Source organism: Carex rostrata, chromosome 27 (genome assembly GCF_964058835.1).
Source record: "Carex rostrata chromosome 27, lpCarRost1.2, whole genome shotgun sequence".
NCBI classification, from domain to species: domain Eukaryota; kingdom Viridiplantae; phylum Streptophyta; class Magnoliopsida; order Poales; family Cyperaceae; genus Carex; species Carex rostrata.
The window spans coordinates 2,516,205-2,533,710 of NC_135944.1; the positions used below are offsets into that span (position 1 = coordinate 2,516,205).

General features: G+C 33.9%; 1 pseudogene; it reads left to right on the forward strand.

Annotated features, from left to right (window-relative positions):
* Positions 1-10,788: 10,788 nt before the first annotated feature.
* Positions 10,789-12,180, forward strand: LOC144544828 (UDP-glucosyltransferase 29 pseudogene; annotated as a pseudogene).
* Positions 12,181-17,506: the final 5,326 nt, after the last annotated feature.

The following is a 17,506-nucleotide window of genomic DNA, read 5'->3' on the forward strand; positions in this document are numbered from 1 at the left end:
GTGAGAATCGATCCAGGTAGAAGAGAATCGGCTTAACTCGGACTAAAACTCGGTTGACTCGGACCAAAAATCGGATAACTCGGCCGAGTCAAGCACTGTTCATCCGAGTTTTACTGAAAAACTCGCATACGCGCGAGACTCGGGTAAAACTCGGCCCGGTCCCGTCCGATTTTCAGAACCATGCTTACAAGTACTCAAGAGCTGTTAGATTTCCAATAGAGTTACTTAATGGACCAGTTAACGAGCTAGACGATAGGTTTCTGAAAATAAAAAGAAAGAGTTTAATAGTTAGGGATAAATCAAGCTTCTTATTCCAAACAAAATACGAAAGCATGTTGTTCACAGAGCTTACAAGCCTGTGATCCTTGCAATGTTGGAGGAGTCGGTGGTGCAAGTGATACTAGTCCATATGAATTGCATAGGGAGACAAGGATCACCACTCCACCCTTTTTTAATATTATGGAACTTCTTCACACTATTAATGGCAGAAACTGCATGTAAAAGGGCAGAGTCACCTTGATAATTCAGATACTGAGCTATCAAATATCAATTAAAGATCCAATATGTAACTATATTAGGAAAGTACAGTTTTAAGTGTTACTACAATTTTTCTTTCATTTTCAATTCCCTACTGTAAAGAGGAAAGGCAGTTCGAATCTCGCTCACTATATAACAAGTTTGCAACAAACAGCAATGTAAATTAGAAGTAAAACACTAGAGAATAGCGTAGTATAACTAAGTATGTGTAAGAGGATCGAAAACAACCAATGGTGTGTCCCACTGGCTAGTGTGCTAGATTTCTGAGTTGTCAATGCTAAGGGTTCGAGTATTTAAAATTAGGTTGTCACAAGTATGTGTTATTAATTATGATTAGTAATTACTTAAGAACGATGATAAACTTACCATCTTCATCATAAGTTTGGATCCCGACAGGTGCAACTTTATACAGTTCAAATGCATTCAGTGGTGGCGGAAGAGTCGAAATTGAAGTAGGCACGAGTGAGACAGTATAATTAGTAAAACCTGACAACTGGTGAGGGGTAAAGTGCCAAGGATGCTGTGGTTCCAAGAGAATTGATTCATCGATTTGTTGCCCATTGACCAGTATATCAAACTCCCTTCGACCAGTCGACGATGTACGAATCTCATAGAACTGGAGAATGAAATAATATTCGGTAGACTTGTCATCGCTATTCCAAACCAGGGTAAGGTTTTGTAGGGTACTTGAAGTAGCAGCAGCAGTTTGCAGCACAACAGAGGGAGTCTGTAAGTCAGGGTTCGTTTCTATGGTGGAGTTTGTTGAGATAACTTTCCATCCTTTGTCGTTGTATGTCGACCACCACAGGTCATTCGAATCATCAGGGTACCTACATTTTGGTGCACATTATATGAGCAGTGTAGGAAGAAAAATGTGTATGATCATACCTTTACTAAATTAGACTTTTTCGAACCAAGAGAACTGTCTCATAATATCAGCAAATAATTATAAAAGCTGCAGTGCTGCTTATTAAATGTCAAGAAGTTAATATACCTTGGTAATTGTATTATAAATTCATTATTCTGACATTCTATCCTATTAGAATTATAAATTCATTATTCTTAGAATAAATTTTAAGGAGAATGGGTTTGTAGTGGATAAAATGATCATATCAGTAAGCTATAGTAAAATAATTACAGTCAACTAGTTAACAAATAGTTATTTTCGTAGTTAATACTTACATTACTAACTGTTGGTTGCCTCCTCCAATATTAAGCCGCATTATCATATGCAGTGATTGTGTGGAATTGGCAGAAAGATAAGGTCTGTTCACTTTCCTCAAGTGTAACCAAGAGATGAAAGGGTTGCCATTGCCCGTATTAACCAGACACAATTCTAAGTAATCACTAGTAGCATTGACAATAATTTCATACTGGAGACTAGAATATGGATCTATTTTGTTTCAAAAGTTAATTCCCAAGTAAATATCAAATATTGGAGCCTTATTTTTATTATCATAGTTGCCATAATAGAATCCTGCTCTTATAAGATACTGAAATCCTACAGTCAAGGATCTCATGGTGTAGCAGTTTCGAGTTCCAGTTGGAAAATATCTAACATTGTTAAATTCTCTGGAAAGATTTGTTGAAATATCAGAATTATTTCCTGAATCGATGAATTGCTCATCGGAAACATACTTTATATTCTTTGCATTGTCAACATAGCTAGAGTTTGCGGTAAGCCCACAGTCAATACTCAGAAAGTCTACGAAAAGAATAAAACATACTATTTTCATCAAAATTCATCCAAAAGTCAAACCTCAACTAATATACTAGTGGTGCCAACGAATCTCTTCTACACGTCCTACCCATATCATATTTGATAAGATGGACATCAATATAATAATTATTTTTTTACTTCGTAAGAGAAATATTTTTGTTATCTTATCACGTAAGAGCAACACTAAGAGCTATTTGAGACTCGTTATCTTATATATAATTGATTTATAGAACATGATCTATTAATATTCATTATATATGCAGGCATTTAACTACACACACATATAGAGAGAGATAGAGTGGTTGACTAAGCTCATAGTGATATAACCAAGGTCTTGTAACTAACAGTTCGTTTCGGTGATTCCAAAGTTAAAAAAAATCTATCTCAAATGCTTAACTTGTTCATCGTATTAAAATGTGCTAGTAGACAAAATTTACATTTTTTGCAAATTGTTACTATTTGTTTAGAATTTTTGAAAATCACTATAGGTGCTGATTTATAATTTTTTAAAATCACTATATGTATCAAATTTAGACTGCAGTTTTAAACCGTTTTTAAAAAAAAAAAAGATAGATCCTGAGCATTGCCTTAGATTCATAAAATGTGGATAATGATCTGTGCTAACGATCTTACTATATTAGTTGAAAACAAGATACTCTATATGTTTCCGTATATCTGAATTTTATAATTACTATGAATAAAAAATTTCCCTGTGGAAAACAAAAATATTAAAAAAAATGAGAAAAATAAATTTGTTAAATAAAATTATAGTTAACTCGGGCTGAGTCCTCAAGAAGGGCACCACAAGAAAGAAAACAAGATTCAATGTATTTTTAGTCACACATTTACGGCATCACATGCATGTGCCATATATTCAAGTATTTGTTTCTACTTTCGACAATTGATGCATTTCAATGCAATTACTCGAGGAGTTGGACAACAGTGCACTGTGACAAGATGATGTCAGCATTGTTGTATTCATTTTTACTCTATTCTACTTTTTTTTTTCCTTAATTTTTTAAACATCATAGGCTTATTATATTCAAATCTTCTAACAGATAGTAATTATATGACCACCATTATGTACGTAGGGGTGTCAATAGATACGGTACGGGTTCTTCGGAGGTATATTCATACTCGTACCCGCTTCAAATTAGTCTTACTCATACGTTCATACGTCCCTTACTCATTAAACATTAGCTTAGCCATATTAACTTATCCATTAAAATAACGGGTAACGAAACATATAACGGTAATTAGCAAATAAATTGATAGCATATACAATATAATTTACAAATATCACAAATATATATATAAAATGTTGGAGAGGGAATGCAAATCATTAGTACAAAGATAATACAATGTAAGTACCTTAGTATTCTTTTCTTCGGAGAGAATGTAAAATGATTTCAATAATGCTCATTTCTCTTAGCTAAAAAATATTGTCAATGGTCTAACTATTATATCAATTATTGGACCGGTTTAATGACGTGAAGGGAGGAGAAATAAAAAATAAAAATAAAAGAGGGAGGAGGGTAGGGGTGTAAACGGATAGGATATTATCCGATCTTATCCGGGTCCGTATCCGGAAAATTACCTAAATTATCCGATCCGTAATTGTATCCGAGACTATCCGTATCTGTATTCGTATCCGAAAAATTATAACGGATAAGGATACGGAAAAACTTTTAACTATCCGTATCCGACCGTTTACATTTTTAAATCTCAAATTTATTTATTAAATTGCATATAAATATATATATTTTGATGAACAATATAATACTATGACATAATTAGTGACTAATATATTAATAATATAATAGATGTTTTGTAACCAACAAGCTAATTATGAAAAAATATCCGTATCCGTCCGATATCCGATCCGTATCCGCAATGTTTAATATCACTATGCGATAAGACCACTATGCGATCCGTATCCGACCATTTACACCCCTAGAGGAGGGAGGAGGTAGGGAGGGAAAAATTGAGTCTAACAAGGACATTTTATTAATATTGTTAGAAGAAGAGTTTTCTCTTTGAAATTTTTTAAAATAAAGAATATTTTATATAATAAAAATTTATGAGGTTCGGGTAAAACATCCAAATATATTTTGTAATGAGCGAATAAAGAGCAAGGCCAAATGATATCAATTGCAAGATAAGTTACCAAATATTATCCGATGTTCGATCAGCGTCAACATTTGTGCGGCCGATTTAATTATTTTAAAATCCATCACGTAAATATAAATCCAATCTCTAACCGAAATCAAACAAACTATGATCTGATACCCATCGGAACACCCCTTTCCCATGCTTGGATCAACTAGTACCTAAAAACATGATCCGTATCCATCTGAAATTTGATTTATCTTTACATGGATCAACTAGTAAACAAAATCAAGTAAAACTAGGGGTGATTAATGAGCGAGCATGAGCGAGTTAGGGTATGCTCATGCTCGCTCATTAAGTAAATGAGCGAGTTGTTAATAAGTGAGTTTAAATGAGCGGATAAATGAGCGAGTTGTAAATGAGCGAGCTTTTAATGAGCGAGTTATGAGCGGCTCACGAGTTATGACTTATAACTCATAACAAAATTATATAGTGTGCCCACACATAACAAAATTTGTTAAAAGTCATCATAACAAAATCCAACAAATTGTCATAATTCATTTAAATGAGCGAGTTATTATAACTATTACTTGTTTTGGGCTTTAGGCGGAGGTTTTGGTTCTGTCGATTTACAAAAAGAAATGAATATGAAACTATGAATATTAGTATATTACATAGGATTAAATGTTATATTATGCTCACTATATTACACAGGATTAAATATGAAACTATGCTCACTATCTATCAATCTTAATGAGACAAGGTTGATGTTACACATAATTACATAGGATTAAATGTGGCAGGGATTAGATGTGACAAATTCTTAATGAGCGAGTTATGAGCGAGTTGGGTCATGCTCATGCTCGCTCATTAAGTAAATGAGCGAGTTGTTAATGAGCGAGTTTAAATGAGCGGATAAATGAGCGAGTTTAGGCGAGCTTTTAATGAGCGAGTTATGAGCGGCTCACGAGTTATGAGCGATTTACTCACCCCTAAGTAAAACCCACAAAGCCTATATATATCTTTTTCGTCTTAATTTACAGGGATCAGACAATAAACCAACAAGTACCTAACCTCAAAAATTAAATCTTAATTAGCTTTTAAGTTTACATTGACATATTAGTAAACTATCAAAAACCCAACCTTGCGAAACCGTAATTATTAGCATAAAGATGTCCCCGATCGATAACAATATCATCCCAATTTCCTCTCCTACACAACTTCAAATTAAAGTCGATTAATGAAAGCCCAATTTCCACAACTTATTAATGAAAGCCCAATAGAATTTGTGTGTGCGCGATCTAATATAGGCTCATCAATTTGCATGAAGGGATTGCGCTCTAAAAAAATTTACAAGAGATATGTCGGGATTGATCCAATTGGGTTCTACTAGCTAGCTAGAGTCATGAACAGAGCTCTTAATTAATGATGGTTATATAATTTTCATAATACATAACAACACAAACAAAATAAATATGTCAAATTAAAATTCGCTGATAACAAAACGATTAGTTTATTTTACACCTGTCCATGTTCTTAATAATTAGTACATTTTATTTAATCTGGAAGTGTTTGTTTGAAAATTGAATATATTATAAAAGCCTATATGAACTTCTAAAAAAAAATAATAATAATTAAGTAAAAACAAAAACTTATTCTTGGCCCATCACACTAATATAATAGAAGCAATCAAGATAATGCATGTGCCATTTAATAATCATAAAGAACTTTAATTTCCAATAATGCTTATACCGCCAACTATTCATTTCATCCATTGACCCGTTGTTAATTAATTAAGTAGGAAGAAGGTGTGATTTATCATCTACCCAATTATTTTTTTTTTGATAAAGATGATAGAGACATCTACCCAATTATTAACTCAAACTGAAACGTCCCAATTGGTTTTAATAACATCGATTGGTTGGCCTTGTTCAACCAATCCTATTAATAAATTTCGTGAGCAAAATTTCTATTTAATTAATGACAAAGCCAAATTAAGGAAATGTTTAATCAGACACATGCATGTAATCCTACTTGTCAATCTCAACATCAGCTCAACTCATTTGAGCGATTAGCTGACTAGACTTGAGAACTTAATCTGTTTGTAACTAATCTATCTTAATCATGGTCGATTCGGAGAAGAAGGAAATGTGTGAAGGTAAAATAAATAGATAACTAAGTTTCAGAAAGTGATATGATATCTCATGAGAAATGTGCACAATATATTGTAGGAGATATTCGGGTTGACACACCTAGCTTATGTATTAAATTTAGAAACTTTAATTCTATGTAAACACATAATTCATGTATAAATAAATTTTCATATTGAAGTTTATATCATTGGGATCTGATAACAACCCTCCAAACACATCTAATTTAAATAATATAATTACTAGCGCAATTAGTTTATATAATTTTGTATTTTCGTCATATCTTAAATTTTTTCAATGCTACTTTATTTTCAAAAAGAAAACAAATAGTTATTATACAATTAATATAAACTTTTTCTTCAGTATATCAATACAATTTTTATATTTATTTTTAAATTATGAATAGTATATATGATTGACGTAATATATTGTATTCTTTAATCGTTGCTTAATTAATTATAGTAAAACAGCAATCGCTTTCTAAATAGCTTGTTACTTTAAATTTTTCAACATCTACATGATTTTTTTTTTTTTTGGTAAAAAAGATGGAGCTCAAGCTTTCAAATTACATATCGATCCTTGTTATTATAACAAATATTTCTTCCATTAAGATTTCAAAACCATGACATCTCTTATCAGAAACCATTCATGTGCTTTGACCACCACACAAAAACGGATACTTAATATCTACATGCAATTACTTGACTTATTTATTGCATGTGATATATCAAACTATTCATCTATATGTAAAGCATTTTGCGAATATTGTGCTTCCAAATACTAAAATGATATGGATATGAATACATAATAGTTGAGATAAATTTAATTAAAAAATAAATCGAGTACGGTACACGTCTCGTTTATTATTTGAATTGCAAGGATATGGATACCTAATATATTGACATAATTAAAAGAAGATTAGAGATCTGTACAAATCTTGTGCAGCTTTTTTCAATCGTGGGTCCAACCAGTTGTGTTTATTGGCTTCTTTAGTCCATTGGCGAGAAACATACATGCTTAAAATATTAAGGGAAAATTTCTAGCATACCCATTCAAACTTTCAAAATAGCTAATATCCCCATAAATACAACATAATATCCAATATCTCCATATAAACTTAACTTCCTTTCTTATATCCCCATTCATTTATTTTATCTTTCATTTAATTATTTAAAAAATTATATTGACCACAATACCCTCCACTTCTCTTCTCTTTCTTTTATTTTTTGAAAATATTGGCAGCAGCTGCCAATATATAGGATTAATATTAAACGAAGCCAGCTGTTGAACAACATTACATCGGTTAACAGAAAATTAAGTTACACATCTCAGTAACCACAATTGCATTTGCATGGTAATCTAGTTCTGATAAAAGGTTTGTTCCCATCAATCTATGATAGCCCACATTGCAGAACTTCAACCAGAGTCGTCCTCATCTACAATCTGATCAGCAAGCATCCTTGACGTTATTGTCTTTCTAGAGAAAACTACATCGTTCTTTCTCTTCCAAATGTTCCAACAAGCACATACAAAGAGAATCATCCCTTGTTTTTTTTAGGACTCCATGTCTCTGCATACCTTCAAAAGAGTTGAACCAAACCTCTGATACTGTTTGACCTGGCAACAGAATTCTATAGCCATGCTTAACAGAAATTTCACACCATACTTCAATCGCCGCAGGACACAGAAACATTACGGGTTTTCATTAAAAAAAAACAACATAGAGAGAATTGTGACTAAGAATCTAAGTAAGAAGCTGAGAAGCCTTTGGGTCTGTAAAAGAGAAGGTGAATAGAAGGAGAGGGTATTGTGGTCAATATAATTTTTAAAATAATTAATAAAAGATAAAATAAATAAATGGGAATAGAAGAAAGAAAGTTAAGTTTGTGTGAGGATATTGGAAATTATGTTGTATTCATGGGGAAATTGGCTAATATTAATATCTTCAGGCTGACTATGTGGAGAAGATCATATGAAATCTTCGATTTGAATCTTCTCTGTTTATAAAATTACACCTTTCAATTTTCACTACGTAATTAAGGAGAGAAGTTTTGCTGTCGTTTCCTTAACGTTTGTATCTGATTTTTTTCCTCCCAAAACCTACCACAAATTAATCCAGAATTCGAGAAAGTCCCACGAATTCGTGAAAATTTCATCTGCATATGCTTCCATTTTTCTATAATTATTTTTCAAATGTGTGTATTTATTTATTGGTTAGGTTTTTTTGTCCAAAGGGTTTTGGATAGAGTCTTATTTCAAGTCAGGCATTAACTGTTGGATTAACGTTGAGATTCGTACTAATGGTTGAGATTCACAGAGCGATTTAAATTTGTGCGCTACTAAATCGTCTCAACGAATCTTAATTTAATTTGATCGAACGTATATAACATGGTTCCGAAAATCGGCCGATTCCGAGTTGACTCGGCCGAGTCGACTCGGAATCGGCGGTGTCCGGGCCGAGTTTTACCCGATTCTCGCGCCCGTGCGAGTTTTTCGGCAAAACTCGGATGAACAGTGCCGAGTCAGCCAAGTTTTCCGATTTTTAGGCCGAGTCAACCGAGTTCTCGCCGATTCAACTGGAGGCGAGCCGATATTTCCCGAGTTAACTCGGTTGTGCGAGTTATGTGCAGAAAAACAATAAAATTGACAATCGTCAAGAAGGCTTGAGTTGCTGCCCATCGTCAAGAAGGCTTGAGTTGCTGAGGAGAAGGCTTGAGTTGACGGGGCAACAGCAAAATTTTGGAGAAGAAGCGAGAGGGGCGTGCGACTTTCCTTCTCCAGGAAGGAAATGAGATGGAGAAGAAGAGATTAAATGGGTGGGGTCCGCGGGTCAGTGAGAGAGACTACAAAAGAGATAAATGAATTAACGAAGGTGGGGTCCATTTGTAAGAGGAATAGAAAAATAGGCACGGATTTGAATCCAAAATTGAATTGGATTTTTTTGGCAGCCAATACCTTCTCCAAGAAATAAGAGAAGAGAATAGGTGGGCTTTAAAGATGTGGGGTCCGCTGGGAAGGAAATGAAGAGAGAAAGAAAAGAAATATGGTGAGGATGGAGATGTGTGACATTTCGTGTGGTCACATAGTTATTTTGTTTCTTCGTTAAAAACTTACTCGTTATGTAAGTTCGATCTATGTTGAACTTTCAGTTTCGAATCGTTAATTATTCTAATTTATAACTATAATTTATAGTTTTTAGAAAATTCTTTTTAATAACCATATTATTTAAATGAAACCTGACATTCTTAATATATCAGAAGAATTAGGATTTCTAAATATGCAATTGTATTTATAACAATTAATTTTATAAATTTCAAACTTTTAAATTGGTTTAAGAATAATTATATATAATTCAAATTTATTGTTCAGATGTTTCTAACTCATAATATGTTTCGATCCACTAAATTTGATTTCAGTTACAAATTATAATTTTATAGTTGCCCATTTATTTAATTCGTTAGTGAATTTTATTTCGTTGAATCTTAGTATAAAATTTCCTTTTGAAATTTCAAAAGTTTTAATTAGTCGAGATTTTATTATCAATAATTTGTTTAAATTTACTTAACATTAATTAAAATTACGGATTATAACAAGATAGAAGAAAGAAAATCAAATTTATATGGAAACAAGATAGAAGAAAGATAATTTATAACAGAGGACGATGAGATAATCCAGCCAGCTCGGCATAGCTTCTGGCAATAAAAGTGTGTTCTATTTGTAATGTTTGTAATATATTATATAATTAGTGGATTATGTGAGTGTAATATTGTCTTAATTAACATAGTTTTTTTTTCAAATTATTTTTTTTCAATTTTTTCCTATTTTTTGGCTACAAAACAAGGCTTCTGCCAAAAAAACCCGAGTAACCGATCCAATTCCTCCGATTTCGGCCGATTCATCCGATTTTGACTCGGCGGTCAAAAATCCGATTCCGATTCCGATTCCGATTCCGAGTTTCAGAACTATGGTATATAACTCGATTTTGAATAAAAAAATTTATCCAATTTATTTATTTATTTATTATGTTACTGTAAATGAATAAAACAATATGTCATTGATGCGCCAAATTCATTTTGTTTGTTATCAAGAAGAACCAACAAAAAAAAATCAATGCCCGCTCTTTGACTGCATAGAGCATACCGTTTATTCAAATCCCTAGACGCATGCGATGCTGGCCTAGTTGTGCAATTAGAACCGTTCATTAGAATAATATATATCCCATCACCATTTATTAGATAAATATATACATACTTCTCCTCATCTTTCTAGACCATGGATAACCCCAGAGAGAAGAGGATCAATGTTCTCATGCTTCCATGGCTTGCTCATGGCCATGCAAACCGTTACCTAGAGCTAGCCAAGAGGTTAACCCAAGAGCTAAACAACCTCTCTGTTCACTTTTGCTCGACTCCGATCATACTCGATTCCATACGAGATAATGTTCACCGGCATTCGACGGTTACAAGTCCGTCGTGCATAAACTTGGTCGAGATTCAGCTACTGGAAACAGAAGAACTACCACCTCATCTGCACACCACAAAACACTTACCGCTGCATTTGATTCCAGTACTCACTCAAGCGTTCGCCCAGTCGGAAGAAACCTTCTCGCACCTTCTAGAAACTCTAAAACCTGACCTCCTCATATTTGACATCTTTCAACCATGGGCAGCAAATATCGCACGCCAACACAACATCCCAACTGTTGTGTACATTGATTGTACCGTTGCGATGTCGTTGTGTGCTCATGATTATTTTGCACCTTCTAAAGATTTCCCCTTCCCTGCAATCAAATTAACCCAAGAGAATCGTAGACAAAGAACCGGACCACCCGAAGGAGATCAAGGTTATCGACATTTTCTAGAGCAAGTTGTGCTTTGCTGGCAGCTCTCTGACTTTATAATAGCCAGGTCTTTTCGCGAAATTGAGGCAAAGTACATCGACTACCTCTCGGCCCTTATCAGGAAGGAACTGGTTCTGACGGGACCCTTGATTCCAGATGTCGGCAGTGTTTCTCCTGGAAATATCCAAGAAGAAGAGAAGGTCATGCAATGGTTAGACCAGAGAGAACCGAGGTCCGTCGTGTTTGTTTCATTTGGTAGCGAGTGTTTCATGCCGTACAATGAAATGGAGCAACTCGCTCTAGGCTTGGAGCTCAGTGGTGCTTGCTTCATTTGGGTTGCTCGCTTTCCAAAGAACAATGATGAAAAGGGTAATGAATCGGCGAAGGCGCTGCTACATGGATTGGAAGAGAGGGTAGGTCCACAAAGGGGGCTTGTGATCACCTCATGGGCACCACAACGAAAGATCTTGCTGCACAGCAACCTCGGTTCTTTTATAACACACTGCGGTTGGAGCTCGGTAATCGAAGGAATGCAAGCCGGTGTTCCCATGTTAGCATTGCCAATGGATTGGGACCAACCGATGAATGCCAAGCTGATAGTAGAGCTCGGCATCGGAATAGAAATCCCGCAACGTGGTCTCGGGAATTTTAAAGGGGAAGATGTTTGTGCATGCATTAAGCAAATTCTATTGTCGGAGTATGGCGACCGTGTCAGGAAAAATGCGGAGGACCTGGCGGAGGTGATACGCAATCGAAAAGATGATGACATCCGAATTTTGGCTGATAAGATTCTGGGACTTGCTAGCAATCCTAAAACAGCATAGGCGAAATCAGAAATATATTTCACCTATAGTTAGCACTGAAATGCTCTTGTTATATATTTATAAAATGTTCATCTATTGTGGTGTTTGTATTTGGCTCTATCTCCTCTCCAGACTCCATGTATGTTTCCTTAATTATATAATTTATTTCTTGCAAATTGGATTCTGTTGTTTTCTTCAATGAATACGTTTTTTTTTTTTTTTTTCCCCCTAGCTGCACTAGAGAAGAGTTGTTACTGGTACTGTGTTGTATGAAGGAATTACAGAGCAATTCTTGTATAATTTTTAAATTTACAATTTATGGAAATGAGGGAACCTCTAAGGTCATTGAGACAGAAAACGCGATCATAAACAGCATATCATACACATACACAAACAGAGTGAAAGTCTTCAACCATGTCCGGAAGTGACATTTATTTGTACATGGTTGAATAATACTAAACCGTCTACAATTCTACTAGTTCATACACGGTAATGTTTTTAGAAAACTGTGTATTGTTTTGCTTAGTTTTCAAACACTGTTTTTTAATTGAATCCGTGTACGATTCATTTGCGCCTGTCAGATACCGTCATCCTAATTCTTATTATATTTATGTAAAATTGTATAGAAAAAAAAAGGTTGGTAGGAAGGCAACAATAAACATAATGGAGCAGATCCTTTATTAATTATAGGGGCCATATATATATGCGTCTCTTTCGAAGTCTGTATCAGTATCTCTCAAGTATTTGACAGCGTGAGATGATTATATAGCTGATTCAAATCGGACAATTCAATCATGCTGACTAACTGGTGTGGCAACGTTGAATGCAATCATGTGTGTGTATACATATATAGTGTCCGGCTAACGTCATAACATTTTAATTTTTATCTAACTTATAAAGAGTCAGTTTTTGTGATTTTAAAGTCCGAATAATTGAGCCAAACTGCTCAATATGATTTCCATATTAAAATGTGTTTCGAGACCAAAGTTTATATTAAGATAGGTATAAAATCACTGTTTTCAGATAATTCTATATCATCTAAAACAATGATTTTGTATCTACCTAAAAAATAGTAAAAAGATTCTAAAAGAATATAAAATTTGCTTTCCAAGCACATTTAATATGGAGATCGTGTTGAGCAGCTTGGACTGACTGTCATGGCATTTGCTTGACTGTCTCTGTTTGTCTATATCTATCTCTTTCTCTCTCTCTCTCTCTCTCTCTATATATATATATATATATGAGTTGAGTTATGGTGAGTTGCGAAGTAAGATTCTTGTTATAATTCACGCTTATATCTTCATTTTCAAAATTTAAGTAACCGATTGATCTAATGTTTGATGTCAAATCATTTTACATTTTTTGAGATATATTTACTAATTTTTTAGATGCATTATCGACCAAAAAAAACAATGATTTAAAAAAATTCTAAATAAATAGTAAAAGAAAGGGCTAAGTTGCCTTCGTAACTCAGTATAGTCCATATATATATATATATATATATATATAGAGTAAGGCTATGGTGAGTTGCGAAATAAAACACGTTTTTACTTCACGCAATATCTTCATTTTCAAAGTTCAAATAGCCGATCCAAACTGTTAGATGTTTAATCTATAATAAAATATGCTTGGAAACTAAAGTTTATATTTTTTGGAATTTTTTTACTATTTATTAAGCCACTTTGAAAATCTGAAAATCCGGATGAACAGTAAAAAATCAGTAAAAATTTCTAGACCACTGGATCAGCGATTTTCAAAGTGGTTTAATAAATAGTAAAAAAATTCCAAAAAATGTAAAATTTGGTCTCCAAGCCCATTTCAATATGGAGATCATGTTGAGCGCTTCGGATCGACGTTTAAAACTTCAAAATCGCAAAATATGAGCGTGAAGTAAAATAGTCGCTTTACTTTGCAACTCACCGTAGCCCAACTCATATATATATATATAGAGATGTTGGCTAAGATCAAAGTGGTAGTTCCTAAGCTTTGGTGCTACCAATTCGTTTTTCAATTTTCAAAGTTCAAAACATCGATCTGAACTGTTCAAGTCAATCTCTATATTAAAATATGCTTGGAAACCAAATTTTATATTTTTCTGAATTTTTTTGTTATTTATTAAGCCACTTTGAAAATCGTTGATCCAACGGTGGTATCTGATTTTACTATTTTGTTAAGCCACCATTGGATCAGCGATTTTCAAAGTGGCTTAATAAATAGTAAAAAAATTTAGAAAAATATAAAAATTCAGCGATTTTCGACGTTTTGAGGTTTGAAAATTGAAAAACGAATTGGTAGCACCAAAGCTCAGGAACTAACTTTGATATATATATATAGAGAGAAAGAGAGATGGGCTACGATGAGTTGCGAAGTAAAACGCGTTTCTACTTCACGCCGTATTTTTATTTTGAAAGTCCAAACGATCGATCCGAACCGTTAGATGTTTAATCCATATTGAAATGTGCTTGGAGACCAAATTTTACATTTTTTGAAATTTTTTTACTATTTATTAAGCATTTTTGAAAATTGCTGTTTTGCTGTGAACAGTAAAAACAGTAAAATTTTCTGGACCATCAGATCAGCGACTTTCAAAATTGCTGAATAAATAGTAAAAAAATTCCAAAAAATGTAAAATTTCGTCTCCAAGCACATTTCAATGTGGAGAACAAGATGAACGGTTCGGATCGACGTTTTAAACTTTAAAATTGCAAAATATTAGGGTGAAGTAAAATAGTCGCTTTACTTCGCAACCCACCGTAGGCCATCTCTCTCTCTCTCTATATATATATATATATAGAGAGAGAAAGAGAGATGGGCTATGGTGCATTGCAATGCATGGGCACCCTTGTGCATTGGACTATAAATCACCGATTCAAAGTCCAAATGACCGATCCAAACCGTTTATCTTGTTCTCCATATTAATATGTGCTTGGAGACCAAATTTTACATTTTTTGAAATTTTTGTTACTATTTATTAAGCCACTTTGAAAATCTGAAAATTTGGGTGAACAGTAAAAAAACAATAAAAATTTCTAGACCACCGAATCGGCAATTTTCATGTGGCCCATCTCCCTATCAAAAAACAATTCGGAAGCAAATGAAAAAATGGATGGGTTCAATGACGAACAAAATGGAGAGGAGAAAGAAACGTGGAGACAGCCTTTTATATGTCATTACACCTTACATGTGGCCCATCTCCTTATCAGAGTTTTTTGGCTACTCCTGATTCATTATGGACCAAATAGTTTTTAAATTTCTATATTCAATAGACTTGGTACACCAAGTTTATTTAAGATGTCCCTAGCTATTAGCCTTTCTTCTTCACAGAACCCTTCGTTCTTTCTTCCCAAATCAAAAACTCCTCTTCTGATAAAACCAAATTCAGACTAGAAACGGCAAAATCAGCTCATCTGGAAAGTGAATTGTCCTGAATCGGTCTGGAATCGGTCAAGACTCGCTTGACTCGATCTGACTCGGACCAAAAATCGGGCAACTCGGGCGAGTCAACGTGATTCAACAGAGTTTTGATGAAAAAATCGCATAAGCATGAAACTCGGATGAAACTCAGCTCGGACCCGACCAAAACCGCTCTGAATTGGCTGAGTCAACTCATACTTGGCCGATTTCCAATCCATGGTCTTCGACACGGCACGTGCCAACACGCGTCGACGAAAAGGGCGCAGTTTTTTATTATACTTTGAATTCAGGAAAAGAGTAGATCCATTGTCAATCAAATTTATATTGATTTCGAAGGACAGTATTGTCATCTTATTCGCATAAAAATTTCTATGTACTTGATCTGCGCAAAAATTAAAGCAGTACACACGAATTTGGAGACAAATAAGACAAAAGCACTGTCCATCGATCGAATCTAAATTTGAGTTGCATGGACATGGAACCTAGCTACCATTTCCGTAATAACTTGGAATCAGAATCATTGTCGGGTTGTTGACGGTGAAATAGAAATCGAACGAATCGAATCGGTAACTCGGATTTTTTTAGCAAAAACTTATTTTATAGCATAAATATAGAAAAAAATTGATAAAAATAATTTGTAAAAATACTATATTAAAAAAAAATATTACACTTAAATAATCCAATAAAAAACTTGTTTTCTACTCATATTGAGCTCTTTATAAACCATAATGTAAACCACAATAAATATATAAAAAAACGAAATTAAAATATATAAATATATAACAAAACAAAATAAAAATGTAAATATAATTTTGTAACGTACCAATAAAGCTAGAACACATCACTAGATCATATAATTTTTTACAATAAATTTCTCCTCCTTGCTTCGATTTAGAATGTTAGTTTTTTTTTTTCGAAGTTAGAATGCTAATTCTCTTATCAATTTATAGACGAAAATTACACACCCAATTATCACCTCTGCTTATTATATGCTATACAAATTAGTAAATCACATTGTATGTTTTTTTTTTACTGTAAGTCAATTTCTTTTAGATTACTGTATCCATGTCAATTTTCACGAAAATTACACACCCAATCTCTTTTTTTTTTTACTGTTAAGTCAATTCGACTTCAATTTAGATTGTTGTATCCATGTCCGACAAAAATTTTATTTTTTCATTTCTTCTCTCTTGAGGGGCCCACATATCTCTCCTTTGCAAGAAACCTCTGGCCAATGGTAACAAAGCTGGCCATCCTTTCTAATTCAATTTCGGGCCCAGCTGCAGAGAAAATCCATTTAATATTTCGCTGCCCCTGCTCATTTATGTAGTAACCCACCCATATATATCTCTTTCTTCTTCTTCATGACGTTCACGTGGGTCAAATTCAACCCGTTCGCCCTTTCCTCTGCACTAGTTATTTAGCAAAACCAAATTGAACAAATAAAAATGCAGAATCGGTGAGACAATCAACCCAAAACGTGAGAGTCTGTCTGGAATCAGTGCAGACTTGCTTCGCTCGGCCGATTCATCACTTTTCAACCCAGATTTTCAAACAAAACTCGCTCGCAGTGTAAGTTGGTTTAGAACTGGGCTCAACTCGATCTAACTCGGATTAACTAGGCCGAAAAATCGGAAAACTCGGTCGACTCAAGCACTGTTCATCCGAGTTTTGTTGAGAAACTCACGGAGGTGCGAAACTCGGGTGAAACTCGGCCTGGTCCCGTTCGATTCCTAGTTGACTCGGAATCGGCCGATATTTCGAACCATGTAGAAAACATATATAAAGCCTGAAGATCATACATATATAGACCTGAATAAACACACAACAATAGAAGAGCTTTTTTTTTTTTCCTTTTTTTTGTAATAATATAGAAGAACAGGAATATTTCAGTTCTATAGCTCAAATTTATTTCTGATTTTCCCAATTCTGC